The following is a 7,500-nucleotide window of genomic DNA, read 5'->3' on the forward strand; positions in this document are numbered from 1 at the left end:
ACATGGATCATGCACATAACCCATTCTCTACACTTACGTACCGATGCATATTTATATCCATGTATCCACTCAACCATCCACCCAGCCATCCACCCATCCACCCAGCCATCCACCCATCCACCCAGCCATCCACCCATCCACCCATCCACCCAGCCATCCACCCAGCCATCCACCCACCCATCCTATTCAGTTAACTCAAAATAAATAATACAAGGCGAGGCAAACGATGCAATAAAATGTAACTCAGAAGCAAAGAATGTAAACAGATAAAAAATACGAGGATTTTTATTTTTTTTTAAGTGCAGGCAGGTGCAAGGCCCCCCCTCCCACACCCATTTTACACACAAAAACAAAAACAAACACATTCCTCCGTACAAAACAAAGATACCTCCCTCTCTCTTCCTTTCTCTTCCTCTCCCTTTCTCGCTCTTCCCCCTTTCCTCTCCCCCTCTCTCTCTCTCTCTCTCTCTCTCTCTCTCTCTCTCTCACACACACACACACACACACACACACACACACACACACACACACACACACACACACACACACACACACACACACACACACACACACACACACACTATTCTTCCATGCGCAACTACAGGTTCAACATACACTCTTTGCGGTTCATGACAGAACCGGTTCGCTCGTAACGCCGCGTAAACCTAAAGGCTTTCTCCCCTTTTAACCTCTCGGGTGGGGGTAGGTACAGGTTATATGATGAATTCCTTCAACAGAACTTAATTTCAAACGATTAAAAACGACTACTATAAACATACAAAAAACAACAAACCCTAAAAACACGGCGATACGCAAAGGAGGATCGATGCGCCCATCACCTTTAAAATCATGTTCCATCGATTGCCATGATGATCTAACTCCCGGTCACAGCAACTATAGTAAACTACGTAACATGGGGGAGCCTCTCCCCTCCCTTCCTCCCTCCCCTTTCTCCCCCTCTCCCCTCCCTCCCAGCTTCTCTCCCCCAACCCCCACCCCCTCTCGCGCAATACCCCCCCATTAGCCCGTCGACGAAGCAGGCCAAGTCTGGGTTCTCTGACTCCGCCCTTCATCTGCCCTTGAGGATGTCCTGATCGACCGGGCACTAGTAGGGCGACGGTGGGCGGGGCTAGGAGGGAGAGGGAGAGGGAGAGGGAGAGGGAGAGGGAGAGGGAGAGGGAGAGGGAGAGGGAGAGGGAGAGGGAGAGGGAGAGGGAGAGGGAGAGGGAGAGGGAGAGGGAGAGGGAGAGGGAGAGGGAGAGGGAGAGGGAGAGGGAGAGGGAGTTGCAAACAACAACAGGGTGGTTGTAGAGGAATAAAAGAGTGGTGGGGGAGGTGAAGGTAAACGCTGGAGAGAGATGTGGATATAGAGCTAGTTTAAGGTGGAAGTAAGAGGTATGAAGGTAAAAACTACTGTCAAATATACACCTATAATTACGTCATTGCCAATGCAACAGTCATACGACACCTGGTTGTATGGCACTGGCACCGAATGCGAGAAATGCCGCAGATGGTGGGAGGGTCGAGGAAGAACAGATCTGCTCATGAACCACCGAATTCAGCTGCGTAGAACATCGCTAATATGCTGAAGAAAAGGTTTTTCTCCCGGTTCTATTCGTCAAATAAAGCTTTAAAATGAAGCAATTGCAAAGGATAGCTTCGTATGCTCTATGCAAAGGGTCACGGCGCTGAAGGTGTGACATCCAATGCAAATGGCGAAGATTGGACAACAAACAACCCTTCACCGGCCTCTGTTGTTTTAATAACAAGAACCTGGGGATATACGAAGGGCATTCCGATTTCACTGAATGTTGCACCTGAGGGACCGCGTCCGCCGGATACCCACATTTTATCTGAAACAAAAAACTTCCATGTGTCGCCATCGGGGCGCTGAGGTTAATCAGTTCTTTCGCTGCCATTTAAGTCTGATCAAAGCTATTTCTCCTTCGCATCTGTTGTAAGAGTGCCTTCCGCAGTTTAAATGGTTGTCCAACGCCCCGAAAGGCAGACGCCATATTGAGAACGCATCGGGAGACTGGCATCAGACATCAAGCTCAATCTAATACCACTTTCCCCAATATATCTCAACCCCGACGTCGACAGATTGTGCCTGACTTATCTCCCGCCTCCTACAGCGATCTGTAGTTGAGAGATGGAAGCCCTACGTGACACACTGATATTCCTGCTAAGACCCCTATCTACAGAACCAACATGACATATAATTAAGTAAGACTGCAAGAGCTATCTGCGGTTTATCCTGCATCACATTCGCTCCAAGTGAAATAAGCCTTATGATTGAACCTTCAAATCATGCTCATCCTTGTTTTCTCGTGGAAGTGCAGCTATCAAATATTTCATTTAGTCTCGACGAGATGTGTCATAATCACCGCCTGATAACCCGGGATAAACAACGCGATTTCGAAAAAGTGGGCTATCAGACTTTAGATAATCTACTTGTCCCCTTGGTTTCTTTAACGGAGAGGCAAACAATCACCTCTCGACTTGGAGTTCGTCGTGGCAACAGGAACCGGTTTTGGAACGCTATTTTCTGCGCGTACAAAAATGAATGAATGCGTAGCGCTCCCCCTCCCCCCCTCGCCAGCTCTGTCTCCTTCCCTCCCGACGGCGCAACACCATCCGTAAACATACACCTTTCCAACCCCAAGGCATCGTCAATTCCACACCCACCTCACAACCCAATACCACACACACCAACCACGCAATCAACCCAACCCCACAGGATGCCAGAACCGCACGCAAACCCACACAACCACCTACACCTTCCCTCCCCCCCCTCCCCCCAAACAGGTAGGTCACCTTCTCGTCCAATTTGACCTTGACGAAGCGCGGCCCTTGGCTAGGTCAGGCCAGGTGGCTACTTCCAAGACGAGCGTGCCAAGTTCGCGTAATATTCTCCAAAAACAACAAAAATAAGCGGCCACTGCCAAGTTGTCTCATCCCACTGTTATTCTTTGACTGCTTTATATGTGTTTGTTAAGCTTATCTACTTTTTTTTTGCTTATTATTTTGGCTCGTGAAAATTGAAATAAAGTCAAACACTTAAAAAAAATAAATAGACGGATTGATAGATGTAACATTAAATTTCACATAATATATAATACATTATACATTATGTTTATATATATAAATATACAAGTAAGCATGTAAGCATTAAATATGCTTTTACGTATTAAAGTATGAATGCAAATATTATACAATAAATGTGTATATATTATATGTCAAATATGTAAGTATTAATTATGTATGTATTTTATAAATATGAATATCAGTAAATCTATCCCTCTATATGTAAAGAACCGCCGGACAGCATGGCACTGAGGAAATGCGCTGAGGAGTCAACATGCCTTCCTCTTGGCAAAGATCAACAACGCGGAGGCTGTAAAAGGGTGACATACCCAGCCTACAGCTTATTTATATAACTTTCATTCCACTGACATGGCAGATCCGAAATTTAAAAAAAAAATAAGGCAAACCTTATCCACGAATGCAAGATACATTAAAAAAAAGACCTCTGGTGCCATGCGAATATTCTTCCCTGGCACCCTTTCGCCGAGATCAATGACCCGCGGGGTTATCCTGGAGGGGACTGTACCTTACTGGGATTCGTTATCTTTGTTATCTTTGTCGCTCACTCACCCTTGTCTATTTCCTGCTCCAGATATATGCTAAGATCTCAAAAAAAAAAAAAAAAAACACACACACACACACACAAACGCCTGCTTTAGATCACCTCTTGAACTTCGTTTGTTTATGTATTTGTATGTCTGTTTTAGGCTTATTTGTTGGTAAATATCTTTTTTTTTTTTTTTTTTTTTTTTTTTTGCTTTGTGCTGATTTGTTTTTGTTCTAAACAGGTATCGGCCTTTACCTTCAAGGTACACTAAACACTTCAATGTAATGAGAAGTCAAACTCACTTTTCGAACAAACCCAATATCCCGTTTTCCTACAAGATCCATTGTCCCTTTGGCCCACACAGCTAATCAGGTGAGATGAAGAACAGTGCCAATCACGCCACGACGGTGCCAACAAGGAGGCTCGCTCAACCCGTATCGAGAGCACAGAATCCCAGACTTCTATTTTCTATAACCCTCCCTCCCTCAAAAAAAAAGAAAAAAAATAATATTAATAAAATAATAATGCGGTCATGTAGACTTCACCTAGGGAAAACGGCACCACGTGACCTCTAACCTTTGCAGGGACACCAGCGCATGACCTCTCCCGCCCGCCCGCCCACCCGCCCGCGATCCCCAAAATCAATACCACATGGGAGGGGGGGGGCAGCGTGACCCTTTTCTACACGAATTTCTGTAGTGTTATACAACCCACCCTCTATCTATCTCTCTATCTCCCTCTCCCTCTCTCTCTCCCTTCCTTCATCGGAACATTTAAGACAGTGGTTCCCAAGCTTTTCAGGGCCGGCGCCCCCTTAGCTTCCAGGTGGATTCCTAGCACCCCCCCCCCCCGTCCTCTACTATCACAGGCGAACACAAACCTTTTTTTTATATTCTGCTATGCTTCGAACTGAAAACAAGATTAAACACAGATTCATTTCACAAATAAAATCTAATTTAGTAAACCATTATATTTTTTTTTCAGTTTTAGCTATCGCACCCCCCTACCGCCCCCTTCTGCCTCAATCCCCCCCCCCTTGAGGTCTCTCCACACCCCATCCCGCCCACTTTGGGAACCAGTGACTTCGGCCGATGATATTAAACATGCGTTTTATTAAACAGATAATGATTTAGACCTACGCGGTTCAGGCGACACTCATAAATATAGTTTACACATTTACGAGCCCTTGAATATACAAGGTGTAAAGAGCTTTTGCATATACAAGGTGAATGGAAAAACACTCTTCCTTGCTGATACTATGGAAGAAAAACCCACAATACAAAAGCTAGATTTATTGAAAATGAGACTACAGTTTCGAAGTCCACCTGGATTCCATCCAACCTGAGGATGGAATCTAGGTGGATTTCGAAACTGTAGTCTCATTTTCAATAAATCTAGTTTTTGTATTGTGGGGTTTTCTTCCATATACAGGATGTAAAGAGCCTTTGCATATACAGAGTGTAAAGAGCCTTTGCATATACAGGGTGTAAAGAGCCTTTGCATATACAGGGTGTAAAGAGCCTTTAAACATACAGGGTGTACTGAACCTATATACAGGATGCATATGCCTATATATGGAGGATGTACAAAGCATATTTATATATGGAATTCACACAAAGCATATCCATACAGAATGTACAGAGCATATTACAGTGTACAAAACATGCACAGTGCATATATATAAAATGTACAGAGAACAGAGCACACAGAATACCGAGCACAAAGAATCAACCACAAAATGTACATAGTAAAGAATTCACAAAGTACAGAACACTGCACACAGGAGTATAGAGCACACAGAGTCCAGAGTACACAGAGCATAAAGCAGAAGTTCCCAGCTGGTGGATCGCGATCCCCCAGATAGCCCCGGGGGGTGGAGGTGGGAGGGAGGTTAGCTCGCGAAGCCTTTGGTGAAAAATACAGTAAGCCGATTTGCTAGACAGGCGTCTGCGTTCAAATCAGAAATATAATATGAAGTCATTTCTTCTCGAGGGACGTTTATACTACAATTAATTAATTAAAAGATTCTTGAAGATATTCTTTATCGAAAAAATCATACATGGCTGATGTCGGGGGAGGGGGGGAGTGAACCACAGAGCTTATAGAGTCAGGAGGTATATGTGGTATATTAAGTATATAGTATATAAGTGAGAAAGAGAAAGAGAAAGAGAAAGAGAATTTACCCACGTCCACGGGCATAGTCTATATTTTATATTCCATATGCAATATACAAAAACTAAAATAAAACAAAGACAAACACGCATACCCTTTACCCTACCCCACCCAGCATGTGCGTCTAAAAGGCGCCCCACAAGTATATTTAAATTGTGCAACGACCTCAGTTCTCGCTTAGCCCCGCCCCCGCACCAAGCCCCGCCCCCAATGCATCTACCCAAGTTCATCTCCTTTACACCACGCCTCTAGATCACTCGCCTCTTTGCTTTCATATCTATTCACACGTCAAATATGGCATTATTGGAATCTCGACGTAAGCGAAAGCGAATCACAAATCATCTTAAAATGTTGTGTTCTTGATAAATACAAAATTACTTCCAGGTCATTTATTTTAGCACAAACATACTCTTAAGTAAAGAATTATTACACCGTACTTGGGAAACACTTTCTCAAGTACCTATTATACATGAAACGTAAAGCAATATATTTTTTTTTCTAACATAACATTAGCTATTAAAATCATAGTTCGCCCTAACATGCCTTTTCTCCCCTTTAACTAATACCCTACCAATAAATAAGCAGTCTAAAAAAAAGGATACGAAGAACAGAATCTGAATTTAAGTAGACATAACCAACAAAGGAAAGAAAAAAATGATCGACCGAACACAAGCCAAGCAGCCAATGCGGTAGACGGGGGGAGGGGGGAGGGGGAAGGAGAAGGGGGAAGGGGAGGGAGAAAGGAGGGTGATGGGGTGAGAGGGGGAGGGGGATGGGACAGTACTCAAAGGCAGTGCCAGAGTACTATTGCCGGTCGTTCAGAGCACCTAGCAACACCCGTATCGCGAGAACCTTGGCAACCTCGAGCAGTGATGCCTGCCTGGATGGACCGAGGCGACTACCACCCTCGGCTTCACCAACGCCAGCATGTAGTTCTCATTTTGTTAGTTGCAACACCAAACGAATTGACATTTGAAGACTATACATAAATTACATGGATTAATTAGCTTGCTAGCTAGATAGATAGATAGATAAACTTTTTTTCGTTTTGTCTTCCAACTGGAAATATGGAAAATCAAGTTATGGTATAGTGACCGATTTGATATGATCTTAATGCACCTAGTTACACGTTTATCTCGTTCTCTGTTGTTGATTTATTTCAACTTTTCTTTTTTAATGGAAAATAATCACAACAAACAAACGCGCGCTCACAAACATGTACCCACTCATACAGTACGTGCACATATACAGTGCCTACAGATACAATGAATTTTCTACTTCAAGCTCATCCTTTCCAATAGCTATCAACTATCTACACAGGAAAGTGAACATCATCCTGTTTGCTTTTACTACCCTGCTCTTCCAACGAAGAAATAACCCGAGGAATTTTAACACAAGTCTAGAGGATTTTTTTCTTTGTTTTCTTATATTACTGATAATCCCGTTCCTTTAGACCTAACACGGTTATATTTGCAAATTATACAAGCAGTCATGGGTACAACTGGCATCGCGCGAGAAAGGCGTGACCCCTCAGTTGCAGTGCAATTACTCAACATCACTAGTATCATATTTTACCTGCCACTCAGCTAGATCAATTACCTTTAATATAATCTACACATCTCCAGCTATAAAAAGTTAGATAAGAGTCTTCACGTGTTATATTTACAGATAAATAACGTTTATCCCGTTCATCT

General features: G+C 43.6%; 1 protein-coding gene across 1 annotated transcript in view; it reads right to left on the reverse strand.

The window, feature by feature from the left end:
- LOC119580811 (glycogen phosphorylase-like) overlaps window positions 1-7,500 on the reverse strand; it is a 19,747-nt gene that overhangs the window by 11,199 nt on the left and 1,048 nt on the right. The window lies entirely within an intron of this gene.

This window comes from Penaeus monodon, chromosome 14, assembly GCF_015228065.2.
Source record: "Penaeus monodon isolate SGIC_2016 chromosome 14, NSTDA_Pmon_1, whole genome shotgun sequence".
Lineage (NCBI taxonomy): Eukaryota > Metazoa > Arthropoda > Malacostraca > Decapoda > Penaeidae > Penaeus > Penaeus monodon.